The sequence below is a fragment of the Falco biarmicus genome, chromosome 11 (genome assembly GCF_023638135.1).
Source record: "Falco biarmicus isolate bFalBia1 chromosome 11, bFalBia1.pri, whole genome shotgun sequence".
Taxonomy (NCBI): Eukaryota; Metazoa; Chordata; class Aves; order Falconiformes; family Falconidae; genus Falco; species Falco biarmicus.
The window spans coordinates 36456660-36472397 of record NC_079298.1 but is presented as its reverse complement, the minus strand read 5'-3'; the positions used below and the strand labels follow the sequence as shown (position 1 = coordinate 36472397).

At 41.1% G+C, this 15738-nt stretch overlaps 1 long non-coding RNA gene across 1 annotated transcript; it reads left to right on the top strand.

Moving 5' to 3' along the window:
* Positions 1 to 2154: 2154 nt before the first annotated feature.
* Positions 2155 to 15629, top strand: LOC130157075 (uncharacterized). Its single transcript, XR_008824689.1, has 3 exons — positions 2155 to 2377; positions 11901 to 11993; positions 15455 to 15629. It is a non-coding gene; the product is annotated as an uncharacterized LOC130157075 (long non-coding RNA).
* The last annotated feature ends 109 nt before the right edge of the window (positions 15630 to 15738 follow it).

Sequence of the window (15738 nt, the reverse complement as noted above, 5' to 3'; positions counted from 1 at the left end):
ATTAAAGGAAAAGACTTGTTCAAGGAAAGGAGCTATTAAAGGAAACGACTTATTCAAGGATAAGGAAGGAAAGGAACTGTTCAAGGAAAGGAACTTGGCCTGTGCAGGATCCTGTCAGGATCGATAGTACACAGGCAGGCCCTGGTGGGGCTGAGCTGTGTACAGACAAACCTGCACGCAGAACCAGCCCTGCTGAGCTGCCCAGATGTGTTGGATGGAGCCCCGGAGCCCCTGGGAAGGCACGTGGGTGGAGACCCCCGGTGGGGATGGTCAAGGCCATGGAGACTCATCAGTGCCCCCACAGCAGCCCCCCTTCCTAGCAAGATGAGCCTGCACACTTCACCGAGCTCGTTGTTCAGAGGGTCTTGCTGTAGAGCGATTTAGTCGCTCTGGGGTGTGAACAGGCTATTTCGGGGGATACAGGGCCAGGGTAGGGACAGGGAACTGGGGAAGGGGGATGCCGTGAGAGGCCTGGGGCTGGAGAGCAGCTGGGAGGTGTTTTGGGTTGCCTGTGAAGGCCAGGCGGGCTTGGGGGAAGTGGGAAGAATTCAGGCTGCCCCTCGGGGTCCTGGCCTGGTTGAGGGGATGAGAGGGAAGGTCCAAGCCCCCAGGGTGGGTGTGAGGTGGTGGGCCTGGGCCAGCTCTGAGGGTCTGGGCTGGCTCGGGAGTCTGTGTGTGTCAGGGGGATCAGGCCCATTGCCCAGAGCAAGGTGTAGGCACAGGGCTACCTGGGCCTGGCTCCACTGAGCTCGCGGCTCAAGGCGGTTCAAGCTCTGCCAGGCGCGGGGAGGGCTGGCTGCTCCAGGCGGGCCGGGGCGCGGAGCGTGGCCATGCCGCGCAGCCAGGCCTCTGCCCTGCGCCTGAGCAAACCAGGCTGGGCGGCTGGGGCAGCAAAGGGGTCGGCCACAAGCCGGGGCCAGGCAAGGGTGTGGGCATGGTGGCAACACCGCTGGCGACAGGTTTCCGGGCACTGAGGCTGGTCTGCTCAGCGGTAGGGTCAACGAGCTGTTTAGACAAACCCTTTGTTTTGAAAGGGCAAGATATTCCATTTCCTCTATTTCCATCTTTCCTTAAGAAAAAAAACAGGAAAACTTGAGCTCAAAGATAAACAGGTAGGAATCTTATAGTACTGATTGGTATCTATCGTTCCTAATTCCATTCTTATACTTCTGTGTTAAGCCACTGAATTAAAATGTATTGCTGTAATTGTGGGTTGATAAATGAGTTATCTCCGTTAATATTCTTCATTATTTATAAGATATAGGCAATATTCAGATCTTTGTGTAAAATATCTCAAACTAATGCAATCTAAATAGCAATATGTAATTAGTGGAACAGTTTGTTAATATAATCGTTGCCATAGGCTGTAATTAACATAAATGTTAATTTCATAACCTTGTAGAAGAGATTATAATTGTACGAACCATCATTGCTCCAAGAATGTTTTCCTCTTGAATGTTGTTCCTTGAAGATGATTGCCATAACCCTTTTGAAATTATAATTATTGTTATTGTACTCATCAGCATTGTTTAGGTGAATATTGATAAAATATTCTGAGAATTACAAGAAGTATTTGAATGACAGCAAAGACACTGTATACTCCCTTGCTACATGATTTACATGGCAAATATAAACACTACTTTGGAAAAGCTAGAATTGACTATCGGTTCTGGAAAATAAAATTATAGTCACTTATTTTCTAAATTTTTTAAAATGTATCATTTTTGTACTCCAGGGTGAATAACTTACTTGGGCTTGACTAATGCAAAATATTTTGAAGTTATGATAGGCTGTGAAAATTCTTTATCTTTTTTAGATTATAAAAGCATTTAATCTATAGGTTCTATTCATTTGTGAAAGTGAGTGACTCATAATAAAAAGAATATTATATGCATTTCTCTGCTTCTTGCTGCATCTTGGCTGTGGGATAGACTCATTCCACTGCATCTTGGAAGTGAAGTGTAGGGAATACCCAAAACAGTGCTAAAATTAAACTGAGTCCTGGAAGTAGGAAGCAGTTCTAAGGGTTGTGTATCATACAGTGGTGCCTTTGGTTTTACCATTGGAATCAGCAAAAAAACAACGACCCAAATAAAAATTGCTTCCCAACACAAAACGTTTACTGGTAAACCTATATGCAGTGAATGAAAAGAAACCTGTACCTCTAGTATTTTTGCTGTCTTAACACTTTAGTCATGGATGTTTAACTATTGCACCAGGTACTGGCAGCGAGCCCAGATGGCTTAACAGAGCACGTGTGAGCATGGGTTCGCAGGAGCGTAAGACTGTGCAGATCTGCAAGTGGGAATGATTTAAAGGCAGACAATGTGATTTCCATATTCTGGTCTACACCATTTTTCTCAAAGCCTGAGAAGTAGTAAGTAAACTGTATTGTTTTTTAAACACTTTCAAAAAACCCTTAAGAATGTCAGAGAAGTTAAAATACTCTTTCAAATGTGTGGGCAAATAGAACTAAAACTACAGAAAGGGGCCAGGGCTTATGTCAGTGTTTCCTGGCCTCTCAGAGACTTGTATTCAGAATTGAGATTTCCCCTATAGATGGGGAAAAAAGCAGATCTATGGGTCTGGCTGGAGGCCACAAATAGCCTAGAGGAAATCTATGTTCAGATCCTGGCAGCTCTGCTAACTTTTAACAAGATTAATAACAAGGTTTTAAAAATATTAAGTAAGATTTGTTAACTTTTAGCAAGTAATTAGACCTTTAACTGACACATGCCACAAGTATTAGGATATTCAGTTGCTTGAAGCAGGAGGGCTTCTGTTCTCTACTGTGAGTTGTTGTCGTTTAACCCCAGCCAGTAACTAAGTACCACGCAGCTGCTCACTTCCTACCCCACTGCCAGCGGGTTGGATGGGGAGGAGAATCGGAGAAAGGTAAAGCCTGTGGGGTTGAGATAAGAACAGTTTAATAACTGAAATAAAGTAACAATAACAACAACAATAATTGCAATGAAGAGGGGAGGGCGAGAGCAGAATAAAACCTGAGGGAAACCGCCCCCCCCCCCCCCCCCCCCCGAACTCTAAGTGATGCACAATACAATTGCTCGCCATTTGCTTACTGATGCCCAGCCAGTCCCCAGGCAGTGATTGGCAGCCCCTGGCCACCTCACCCCAGTTTATACACTGAGCATGATGTCCTATGGCAGGGGTCCTCAAACTTTTTACACAGGGGGCCGGCGTGGATGAAGTGGCAGGCAGTCATCTGCGGCTGCTTGGTTTCCCCCCCCGACCCCCGGTGGGGGTGGGGCAGGGGGGTTCTGTAAATACCGGGGGTCAGATTGAGGACCCTGGGGGGCCGTATCCAGCCCGTGGGCTGTAGTTTGAGGACCCCTAGTCTGTGGTATGGACCATCCCTTTGGCTAGCTCAGTCAGCCGTCCTGCCTCGGCTCCCTCCCAGCCCCTTGTGCACCTGCTCACTAGCAGAGCATGGGGAACATGAAAAGTCCTTGGTTTAGAGTAAGCACGACTTAACACGCTGATGTTTTAGTTGTTGCTATCAGCATTGTTCCTATACTAAATCCAAAACACAGCACTGCACCGGCTGCTAAGGAGAAAATGAACTTTATCCCAGCCAAAAGCAGGACAAGGTCCTTACTCAGCCAATGTCATCTCCTGCCTTCCTTGTCTGATTTCTTACAAATAGGAATTGAGAGTTACTGTGGTCTAAGAAATATGCCTTTAAATAACTGCCAGCTCTGTTCAGCTCCTTTATACCGCAGGGCAGTTTCTCAGGGGGTCACATCCACCAATACCTTAGACAACTGAAAGTTTGCTCTCCTAAAATTTAGGATCTTAATCATAGTCAAACTCTAAGTGCTACTGCGTGTAGGAGTCAGTATGTAGACAAACATTTTCAAAAGGTAGTTTGAATGAACAAAAGGAGAAAAAAAAAAAAAAAGTTGTTCTCATCCCAAGGATCAAAAGCAAATACTTGGAATTCATAGCTGACACTCACAAGTGCTACAGCAATAATGAATCTCACGGCACAGAAAACTACAGTTGTCATTGCAATCCTTGCACTCCTCTGAAAAGGCAGGTGCTGCCAGACTGGTGTTGTACTTGCCTACATATGGATTTCAGTACATATGTTATGGATTCCCATGCTATTCATTTTCAGCTGTAGACTAAATCTAGTGCCGTCAGGAGATGGTTCTTTGTGGCACTGCACCAGCAATGGTGGAAATTATTTCATTCCTGAGAATTCAAGATAATGTAACTGTGGCGAATGAAGAGACAGGACGCTGCTTGATGCAAGCAAGATGTCAATTTACTGTACACAATCACGAGTTTATATACGTTTTCAGAAGCTGCGCGCTTTAAACAGATTGGTTCTTTAAGCTAAGCGTTACATACTAGGCCATCCCTGATTGGTTAACTACAAACAAAGGACACTTTAAGTAAGTTTTTACAGTCATCCGTTAACAGCGAGGTGTTGCTTCTCCTTGGTGTCATCTGTTCCTCACTCCCTTATCTTTCCTCAGCCTGACCCACCCTGTTGATTGTTATCTATTCACCCTCCTTGTCCTCCCAGGGTTTGTGGCCTACAAGCCCGAGCACATTCCCCTCAGCTAACTGATTGGTACTTATGGCCCTGATTTCCAGGCCCCCTCCTGCATGTAACTTATGGAAAGAGTAAGTCAATTGTAGTCAAAATTAGGTTATGTTCTTAATTATTTCTTAGAAATTTGGGGGGACTTTGGACGAGCCAGTTTATAGTTGCTCTGTTTACCCAGCTGTAAAATTGAATTGGTTTTAAATATTCCTAACAAGAGCGCTACAAGATTTAAATAATTCTTGTGTACTTTACCTCTACAAATGAATGGCGCTTTCCATTTTAAGTGGAAGATAAATTTACAGCTTTTCATTGCAGGACATGAAATATAATTACCGGATAAATACACCTGTGTTTGCCAGAGTTGACTACTAGATGTCACTCTTGTTTCACTTATCTAGCCACTCTCACCTAATGCCTTCTCACCAGTTTGAATTTATACGTGAGTAATCATTTGCTGTCAAAACATAATGTAAATCATCTTATTGAGGGAGAAGTCTGGAGAAGGAACAGGAAACTACAGCCCAATTAAAATACCCTCGTAAGTTATTCCACAGCAATTACTTACATATTGGAAACTATAATAGATGTAGCAGCTTCTTCATCCACAGCAGAGGAATGTCCTGGGGCTTCGGTTTAAGGACTCAAAGCATGATTTCATAAAGGTCAAAAGCCAAGAAGCAGAAGCAGTGGAGCGAGGTTTCCTTCCCAGAGCTGCTCTGTGCTGCTTGCCTGGTGCAAAGGGGACACAAGAGAAGGCAAAAGCTCTCTGTGGACCAGTCCCACCTCAGAAGCTGCATTAGGGAATTAAAGAGTAAAAATGATAAGCAGGCTCCCTAGTTTCTTTTCTTTATCATATATGTTTTTGACTACTCAAAGGGCTGTGGTATTGAAATGAATCATCCTTTGCTAGAGACTTTTCTAAGCTTTACTCTCCTCTTAATTATTCTTCTGCATCCTGGGAAAGATGTTCATCCCACTTGCTTGCTGTTTATCTTCTGTTATGCCTCAGCCAATAAAAAAAGCTTTACTGAACTCCTGTTTCAGAGAAGAGAGAGAAATCACAACACAAAATGTTGTTCAGATGCTGTAAGAAAATGGTGACACCTAATGAAAAGGCTTACAAAATGCTTCTGAAGGGAATTGTTCAGGAATATTTTCATAAATGCAAGCTTATTTCTAGTGAGACTGGATATGTCCACCCTCATGTTCCCGTTTACTACAGAAGGCGTTTATTTCAACATGATTTTGAGATTCAATATATCCTTTTTATTACTTATATATCTGATGGAGAAAAAAGCTAGGGTCTTTATATTTTTCCTCAAAAATCATAAATGGATAAGCTAAGAAATATACATTGGTGAACTAAAAGGTATGACAAGTCCTCATCATTATTGAAGAGATATATTCCAGCTTAAAAGGTGACGGCATCTCTCTGTTAAGCCAGTTTTGCTGACATTAAAGCTAGCAATTCAGACACCTTCTTATTGAAACCCTGTGTCTTGAGGTATGGGATAAACACTTCTGAGGTCATGTTGACATGCTCAGAATAAATTCCTTTATTAAATTCCCATGCTTTCTCCCCTTATATAGTTTGGACCTGATTTATTTCTTCCAGGAGTGATATTTGACATTGGAACAGTCAGCTTTTGTAGGTTCATGAGGCTGTAGGATGTGACTCTGAAGATAATAACTAAAGAGGAGAAGGAAAGTCGTTCAGTCTTGTTTGCAATATGCCTGTTAGTAACAGATTCACTAGTCATTATCTGTTCCTCACAGAAATGCTGAAGGGACAAGGGAAATAAACAGATGAAAAAAGATAGCTAGATGCTTTTTGCAAAAGGAGGCACAAGTGTTTGCTCCAATGTACATCTTTTTATCTAAGAGGAGTATTTCCCTAACTTTTCCTAAATTCCTTTTGATACAAGAATTATTTACTGTAGGAAAGAAAGAGAGAAAGAAAAGAAATATGTATGTATCTACAGTGAAAAACATGCAAGAATTTGTAAAACAGGGGATGTTAGTGTTTACAAACAGGTAACAAAACACGGCCTTAGGAGGAGGCACAGACACCATAAATATGCGGAGATGGGGCACAACAAGATAAGCTCAAGGAGAACCAAATCGTTAATGAGACTAAACAGAAAATTACTGCAACTATGTGTGAACTATCCTAACTAGCACACTGAAAGTCCCACCCTCGAGCAAAGAAAGTGGCCTCCTAACAAAACCCCAGCCCCACAGATCATGCTGGTGGAAAGAAAGGATGCTGTACGTTTAAATGGGGATGATGCTCATGAGAACCAATGACAATTAACTGTGACTAAAGGTAATTATGAACAAGTTCAAAGTGCATAAAATGTTTTGCCATGTGGTACAAGGTGTGCCAGTGTTGTGGATTTCCCACCTAGCACCCAGTGCTGCACAGACATGCAAGGAACAAGTATCTCGACTCCGTGTGTGCTGGCTCTTGCATACCTGGTGAAGAACCCAGATTAGGGACAACCCTTTGACTAAAAGTTGGCATAAAGGTATATTTGCAAGCAGAATTTACAGCATAACTCAATTACAGGATAACATTTACAGCATAACTCAAATAAATCCACAATGTTAATGCTGTCCCGTTCACATTCAGCAAACTGTCGGCAAAAGGACAAAGTCAACTTGCAAGCAAAACAAAACCCATGCTTAATGGTACAGAACTGTTGTGAAAGAATATTCTCAACATGCTCAAAGATCTAGGAAAGGCAGAGAAAAGACAGGGCTGGGAAAGCTCTCAGTGAGCAAGACAGGCAGCCCCCAGGAAAGATGCAATGTGATGGTGTCCCCTACTGCTCATTATTTATTCTTTTCAGAAGAAGCCTCTAAATAAAGATTACAATTAAGGCATATTAAAGCTTATGAAAAATTGGGACTTTCTGGTTTAGGTGTTTTTGGAACAGAGTTTGAAGGTGAAGAAGAATGGAACTCCACAACTACACAGATATTTAGGAACTCAAAGGTATTAGCTGTTAGAAAGCAAATTGCACGAGCAAGATAGGTATTTCTGAAGGTTAAATCTTCTTACAAATCTTAAGAACACGACATTAAATAACAAGTCCTAAAATGGCAAAATATTTTTCAGCACATATTTGTAAAAGAACCTGAAAAGATATATTTGAAGCTAGAAAAAAGCAACACCTGAATGTTTGCTTATCTGAAAGATTTGTGCTCCTTTGAGACTCACAAGAGTTGGATAGAATTCTCATAAGATTAGCATTCTTCTGGGATTTCCAGTTCTTACTGCTTTCGATCCTAATCTTATGTAAAGAAAGAAAGAAAATCCCATGTGGTTGTGCAATTCACAACCCTAACAAAACTGGTGAGAAAGTTAGCTTTAAAATAAGCATCTTCTGTTTCTGAAATTTCTGAAACTAATCAGCCATCTGTAATCATCATTCCCCCAAACCATTACACTACACTACACTGTAAACTACAGCCTATAATTTGAAGATACCTGTGAATTTTAAGTTTTTACAGTCCTTATTTAACATTTGGTTCTTAATAACCTATATACACAATAAGAACCTCAACAAATGCATTCATTGTCAAAAATTGAGATCATAAGTCACTTATTTAATATTCAAAGCAGATCATGTCCTTGGGACTTCACATTTCTTCTACATTACTGTTCACATGTTCAAAATATGAATCTGGAAGCCTTTCTTTAGTCAGCAGGTAAAACTGAGTGCAACTGGAATTCCAGGTAGCATACTCATTAAATACAGGAGAGACGGACAATACACATTTAACCGGTTATGTGGTCAGGCAGTTTATGTAAACTGTGGAGTCCTAACATTGCTACGTAGCCATACCACAGTCCTATATCCTCACCCATTGTGGATTCAGAGTTCTGCACCATTTGGCCTCATATCTGTTGGAGGTAGGATGCCCATGGGTCTGCATGGAGGTATGTTTGTCTCTTCCCAAGGAAAGAAATACAGAAACATACCGTGGCTGCTTTCAGTTGGAAATAGTTCAGACTGAGTATTTCTTCCATTGCCTTTATCTGGTATCTATGACATTAGGCAGATACAATAAAAACAATTTTAATTAATTTTAAAATGGCAAGTCAATGTAGTACTGCTTCTAGCTGTATTTATTGTTATGCATCCAGAAGAAACTGGTATTTCTTGCTTACATGTAAAAGAGCAACAGAGCATTTCAGCCGTGGCCCAGTATAAGTAAACTGAGTTATAACTGAAGAATTTCTCACCTTCTTTTAAAGACAAGAAATGAGGTATAATCCAAAGATTTCCTCTGGGTAATGTTACATCTGAATGCTAAGGTGCTGAAATGATTCTAGGTGACTCCATGTATATGTTACCAAAATGGCTTGACATTTAGGCATATTCCTGCAAGATCTTACAGGTTAAAGGGGAAAACGGGGATAATTTATTTCTGGTTGTCAAGCACAACAAATCATTGCTGCTATAGCTGACAAAGGAAGAAAAAATCTGTTCCTTAATAGTTTAATACTTAGAAGCAATAATATATCCTTCAACAGAGAAGTAAGCATTTCAAACTAAATGAAAACGGGATCACTGAGGCAAATAGCAGACTGCTATCATGCTTTTGCATGATAGTGTGCACTATAATGAGACTGGAATTAGCTTGGAAACATATCCTATCAATAACAATGTGATTAGGATTACTTGATCTTTATGAAATGCCCCAGGACGTGCTACAGGCATTACAAATGAATAAGAATAGGTGGTCCCTAGTCTGAATAATACACCTAAACAGGAGGGTAATCAAGAAGAGTGAGAGGAAGTGGGGAAAGGGAAATAAAGAATTGGACTAAATGGAGCTCAGGGGTTTCTCATGTACAAGATGACATCTGTCACTACATCAGTTGTGCCTGGAGTTAGAAAATGCCTAGGACGGAGACTGAGACTACAGATTCATCAGACAACCAAGAGGTCAGGAAAGGATAAAAGCAATACTGAGTTCATCCCTAATGCTCAGGTGCTTCAAGCTACAGCACAGAGCAAATTTCCTCACAGTCTTGGAACACTAACAGGTCTTTCAGAAACCTCAAGATCCAAGAGACTTGTTTGCTTCTTGTATCAAGCCAAAAATCATCTCATGTTGTACATTAAACTCGGTGCACCAAGCGAATGCAGAATGAAGACACCGCTGTTTCTCAGTAGGCTACTTGTTGGTTTGTTTTCTTAATACTGAGAGCTTGCCTTGGTCTTACTATCAGGAAACAATGAATGCTCCTGAAATCAATGCTCTGTCTGAGTGTGTGCTTTATCCACAGCTGCCGAATCCCATCCTTATACACAGCTGTCCAGATTTTGGCTCGGACAGAGATAATTTTCTTAGTAGCTGGTACTATGCTATGTTTTGGATTTAGTGTGAGAATAATGTTGGTAACACACTGCTGTTTTAGTTGTTGCAAAGTAGCACTTACTCTAAACCAAGGACTTTTCACGTTTCCCATGCTCTGCCAGTGAGCAGGCGCACAAGAATCTAGGAGGGAGCAGGGCCAGGACAGCTGACCAGAACTAGCCAAAGGATGTTCCATACCATAGAACATTATTCTTGGTAGACAAACTGGGGGGAGTCAGCTGGTGGCCGCTGATTGCTGCTTGGGCACTGGCTGGGCATCAGTCTGTGGGTAGTGAGTAATTGTTTTGTTCATCACCTGGTTTTGTTTTTTTCCTTTGGGTTTTATTCCTCTCTCTCCTTTCATGACAATTGATATTATTATTACTGTTATTTTATTTTATTGCAATTATTAAATTGTTCTTATCTCAACCTGTGAGTTTTACCCTTTTCCCAATTCTCCTTCCCATCTTACTGGGGGGCAGAGTGGGAGGAGGTGAGTGGCTGCGTGGCACTTAGTTACTGGCTGGGGGTAAAGCACAAAACCAGCTCTTTTTAAACAACCAGACAATCAAGTACACTTAAGTTTAGAAAATATTCTTTAGCTTTGCAGTATACTACAGAAAACCGGCAGAGTGTGCTCAATATAGCTCTAATACTAGAGAAGACTAGCAATTATATAGCTGAAACATGAGAAATTTCCCCCCCCAGGAAGACTATATTGCCATGGTAACTGAGGAAGGAAGTCGGTTTAACATCACAGCTCACATTTTCCTCATTTTCTGTATCAGCATTTGCTCATGGCACTTACATTATTTAGAGCCAAAGAACTCTGATTAAAGATGCAAACTTTCTGGAAGCAATGGGCATTTGCTTACATTTTGGCAAAACAGAATTTCTCCATTCTAATAAGTACACTTTAATATAATCATAGAGTCATAGAATGGTTTGGCTTGATCTTTAAAGATCCCCTAGACCAACTCTCCTGCCATGGGCAGGGACAAGTTTCACTAGATGTGGTAAGAATGTAATATATATTATTAGTCTTGAATGTGAAAAATTCAGAGTAAATTAAAGCAGAAATGCTTTAAATTCATTTTCAAAACTAATCCAGATTTATTTTCCTATTTACATCGGCCATGAAATGCCATCCATGAAAACAGCTTAAAGATATGGGTCTATAAGATTCAGAACACCCAAAAAACCCCCAGTTTGATGGAGAAGTAGATTTCATAAAAGGCATCTGAGAACCAAGGAAAATAAGAGAAAAAAATATATACTGTCAAGGAAATCAGAGTAGCTGGGACAAGATAAAAAGACACGGAGACACAAAGTATTTGGCGATCTGTTTCAAGGTACTCCGCAGCAGGTTAGCTTTTCAGTTCTTACGTGCCGCTGTAAGAGGGATCTTACACATGCTTTAGCTACAGGAGAAAATGCACTGCACTGCACAAAATGGGATGTCTTACACAGAGAGCACATCGTCTACGTTTGGCAGAAGAGTGAGAAACAGAGAGCACATAAACTGAACGTAATGGGCCAAAGCAGCCAGTTACAGAATAGGAAAATGGGTATACCTATCTAAAACTAAACAATACGTTGTTTGAGGCAAAATAGAAAGAAGCGTAGAGCAGGGACAGTCACACACACCTTTCTCTGGGAAGGGATTGCTTATCCTTACCTTGTACCCACTTAAAAATGTATAATACTGAAAGGCATAGCTGTCAGTATTGATCACAGTATTGCCCAAAGCTGCATTTGTTGCTTATAAACAACAAAGCATGGCTCAGCTAAAACAGAAGATTTAGAAACTTGCAGCTATCAGATCAGACAGAAAATAGGTATTTTATGAGGAAATTCACGAAGCTGTAATAAGGAACACTATATAAAAATCACAGCACTGAAAGGGTGGGGAAGAGATACTGATGTTCTCAGTTCTTTTGATTACTTCCAGCTGTGAGATGCGTGTGAAAATGATGATCCCATCCTCGGACTGAACCTGCAGCAGCACAGAAGGCCAGAATCAAAACTGTGTGTAATAAAAAAGGTACTTACTTGCTTTACCCTTAGGGAGCAACAAGGAATGTTGCAGGAGTAGGTGATCAGGCTAAAAATAACCTGTGATTATAGGGTCCCTGATGACGTGATGACTGCAGATTAGGGCAAAGAGGTTGTACAAGACCAGCCTTCAAGCCTTACGGGTACTGGTGGGGAAGGTGCTGATTACCCCTTGGGGAAGGGTGATAGTGCGTTTGGGGAGGGCACTATTGTGCCATATACAGTGACCTGTTGCGTTCAGGCAAAAGGTTTGGTCTCTTGACAGCAAATAGAAAAACCTACAAACTTCACAGTGGAAGACAGAGATGACTGGTGACTTCTTCTGTGGACAAAACAGGAAATAATTTCCTGATTGGACTTGAAATCATGGAAGTGGGCTGCCTTGGGGGAAGACAAATCAGTGGACAATGATTGTCAATGGGAGTTATCCAGTCTACATTGCTCATCTAATTTACTGATACCACCACCACAACTTGGGATTATTTTAAGCAGAAGTGAGCAGAAGTTGCTTGGTAGCAGAGCTTGGTAGGCATGGGCCAGGCCCCAGCACATTGTAGTAATTTCTGCCTTTCTGGAATTTCCAGGGTGACAGCATATTTTTTCCAAATATTTTACTAGTTTTTCTGGATTCTGCATTTGTTCAGAGGTGAAGTTTCAAAACACTGGAGGTGCCCACTGTTCTAGGTACTTGCCCATACTATCCCATACATACTGCCGCTCATAACTATCCAACTTCGGGACAGAACTCTGGGTGGTATTCTTAAATAGTTGTTTAACCTTAAACAAGACCAGGAACACATTCAGCATTCTTAGCAATAATAGCATGCTGGTTTCAACATCCCAAGGATATTAAAAATTTTCAGAGTTCTCAAACGCTACTGTAATTAACCTGGTGGGGAAGGGCAAGATGTGGAAGGATCTCTCTTCCACAGATTGGCTCACTGAGGAGAAAAGGCAAAAGGTGTAACTATTAATAGTGCCCATTAGATGACTCCCGAAGTACGGAGGTGATGGCAATGCTGAGTACACAGGCAAGATTAATTTCATAACCAGCGAGTCTATCATATCAGAAGCCAGCACTATAAAGTACAACACAATGATAACTTCAGCCCAGACCCCAAGGACAATAATAGCACCACAGGGAACACATATTGCAAGTAAAGTAAATAATGTAACCCTGAGATCACAGGCAGCAACTCTGAGAGCAAAGAAATCAGCATTGTAGAAAGTGATTATCAAACCAATAAAATGAATACTTACAACAAATTTGTTTTAACATGTTCTAGTCAGATCTGTTGTTATGTCAAGCCTTCGTGCCCCATGCTGGGTGCAAAAAAAGGACTGTCATGGTTTAACCCCAGCCAGCAACTAAGTACCAGGCAGCCACTTGCTCACATCCCACTCTGCCTCAGTGGGATGGGGAGGAGAACTAGGAAAAAGGTAAAACTTGTGGGTTGAGAGAAGAACAATTTAATAATTGCAATACAATAAAATATAATAAAACCAACCATAACAATTGTCATGAAGAGGAGAGAGAGGGGTAGAAGAATAAAATCCAAAAGAAAAAACCCAAGTGATGCACAACACAGCCGCTCACCACAAGCTGGCAGATGCCCAGCCAGCCCCCCAGCAGCTATCAGCAGCTCCTGGCCACCCCCCCTCAGTTTATACACTCTGCATGACGTTCTGTGCTATGGAATATCCCCTTGGCTAGTTTGGGCCAGTGGTCCTGGCAGTGTTCCTTCCCAGTCTCTTGTGCCCCTCCAGCCCTCTTGCTGGCAGAGCCTGAAAAACTGAAAAGTCCTGGACAGCACAAACAATACCCAGCAACAACTAAAACCATCAGTGTATTATCAACGTTATTCTTGTACTAAATCCAAAACACACCATTGTACCAGCTACTGAAAAAAAAACCCCAAACAACTCTATCTCAGCTGAAACCAGGGCATCATTTAGCCAATTCTTTATCCATCGAAGAGGCCATCTATCAAATCTATCTCTCTCTGATTTAGCAACAAGGATGGTGTCTAGAATAGCGTGAAAGGCCTTAAAGATGTCCAGCTAAGCGATGTCCATAGCTCTTCCCTTGCCCGCTGGTGCAGTCATTGCATTGTAGAAGGCCATCATTAGTCAGACAATACAGATTAGTTAGGCATGATGCTTTGGTCCAGTATGACCAGTCTAACATTCACATGTATTTTCTTTATAAGGGGTCCTTCATGCTTTAGAACTAAGTTCACAAACTATAGAGATAAAGCCATATTAGGAGAAAAAAAAGCATATTCTCTTCCCCAATGTGCTTGTAGGCATTACTAAGTGATTGCAAAACCTGCTTAGATCTGACAGAAAAGGGTTTCAACTTGCTACAGGGCTTTATCCTAATATCCTGTATCTGATCCACTGAGTCCTAAAGTATAGTATTGCAGTAAGATTTTATTATAAAACTATAGGAGAGGCTTGAATTGAAGGTTCACAAGAATCTGCACAATGGCAAAATTCTAAACACTTAAAATACTACTCTCCATTTAATTTTGCATGAAGTTTCCTATCAAGGTAACACCAAGGGAAGAATTCACCATCAGGCAACCCCTCTAAGCTTTTTTAAGATTTGAAATCTGCTGCCGAGAGAAGGCAGACACATGTGAAACACCTGATGCCAAGTAACTGACGATAATTTTTTTCTATTCTTATTTGTTAACAGTATTCATAGAACCTGTGGGCTACTTTTAGCTCCTCTTCAGGGTAGTCTTCCCTGGAAAAGGGTGGGAGGAAAGGAACACCTTATGCATTTTTTATCATGGCTTTTCATCCTACCAAAATCACAAAACCAGATACCAGCATCAGTTTCAGGCTGAAATAGCAAAAGGCAAAGAGGGAATGCAGAAATCCAGTGAGGACTTCTACCCTTATTAAAAACTAATCTCTAAACGTGCAAAATGTTCTTGCACATATCCTTCAGCCTTTCCAGCCTTTTATCCTGAGTCTCGTCTGGCAAAATCAAGTTTTCATCTATGTGTCTTAAAGTTCTGGAAGAAAATTTCTCCAGTGTCACAAGGTTGCTTGTAGCTAGACTATACTGATCAGGGATGTTGACAGATATATTAAATAAGAAGAGGATTACTTTTTTTTTTTTTTTTTTTAAGAATAAATATAGAGAAATAGGATACAGAAAATATTTCAGAATAGGAAAAGCTGCTGGTTTAGTTCCTGCCTGGAACACTGGAAATGCCTCTGACATACCTCACAATTAAAATGGTGTGGGAGTTGAGAATGTATTCCCAGTTGTGCTCAGAACAGCATCACAATCTGTGAAGCACTGTCTTATCAAAGATCATGAGGTTTTGTTTTCGTTATTTATTTAGAGGGAAAAGATGCCTTTGTAACTCTGTCCTCAGTAGCAGTAGTACATGGTTCCGATGCTACTAACCATGTTTATTCTATCTTTTACAGTTCCATATCTAAGTCCATGAGCAAACCTTATGTGGATGTAATTTGAAAGATGCCCATCTCCTGTGGCTGTCAGGGAAGAGGTCGTAGGAGTGCTGAATTCAGTCGGAATTTTACAGACGTTTGAGGGCCCAGTCTGTTCTAGAGCACTCGGTGTGACAAGAAGGCATCTTAAATTTTAAACCAGAAACTCATAAATTTTAATAAAAGAGAAAGGAAGTCATGATATAAATTAAATTAGGAATACTATTTGGAATTGCAAGTTCAGTTTAATATTTTGATATTTT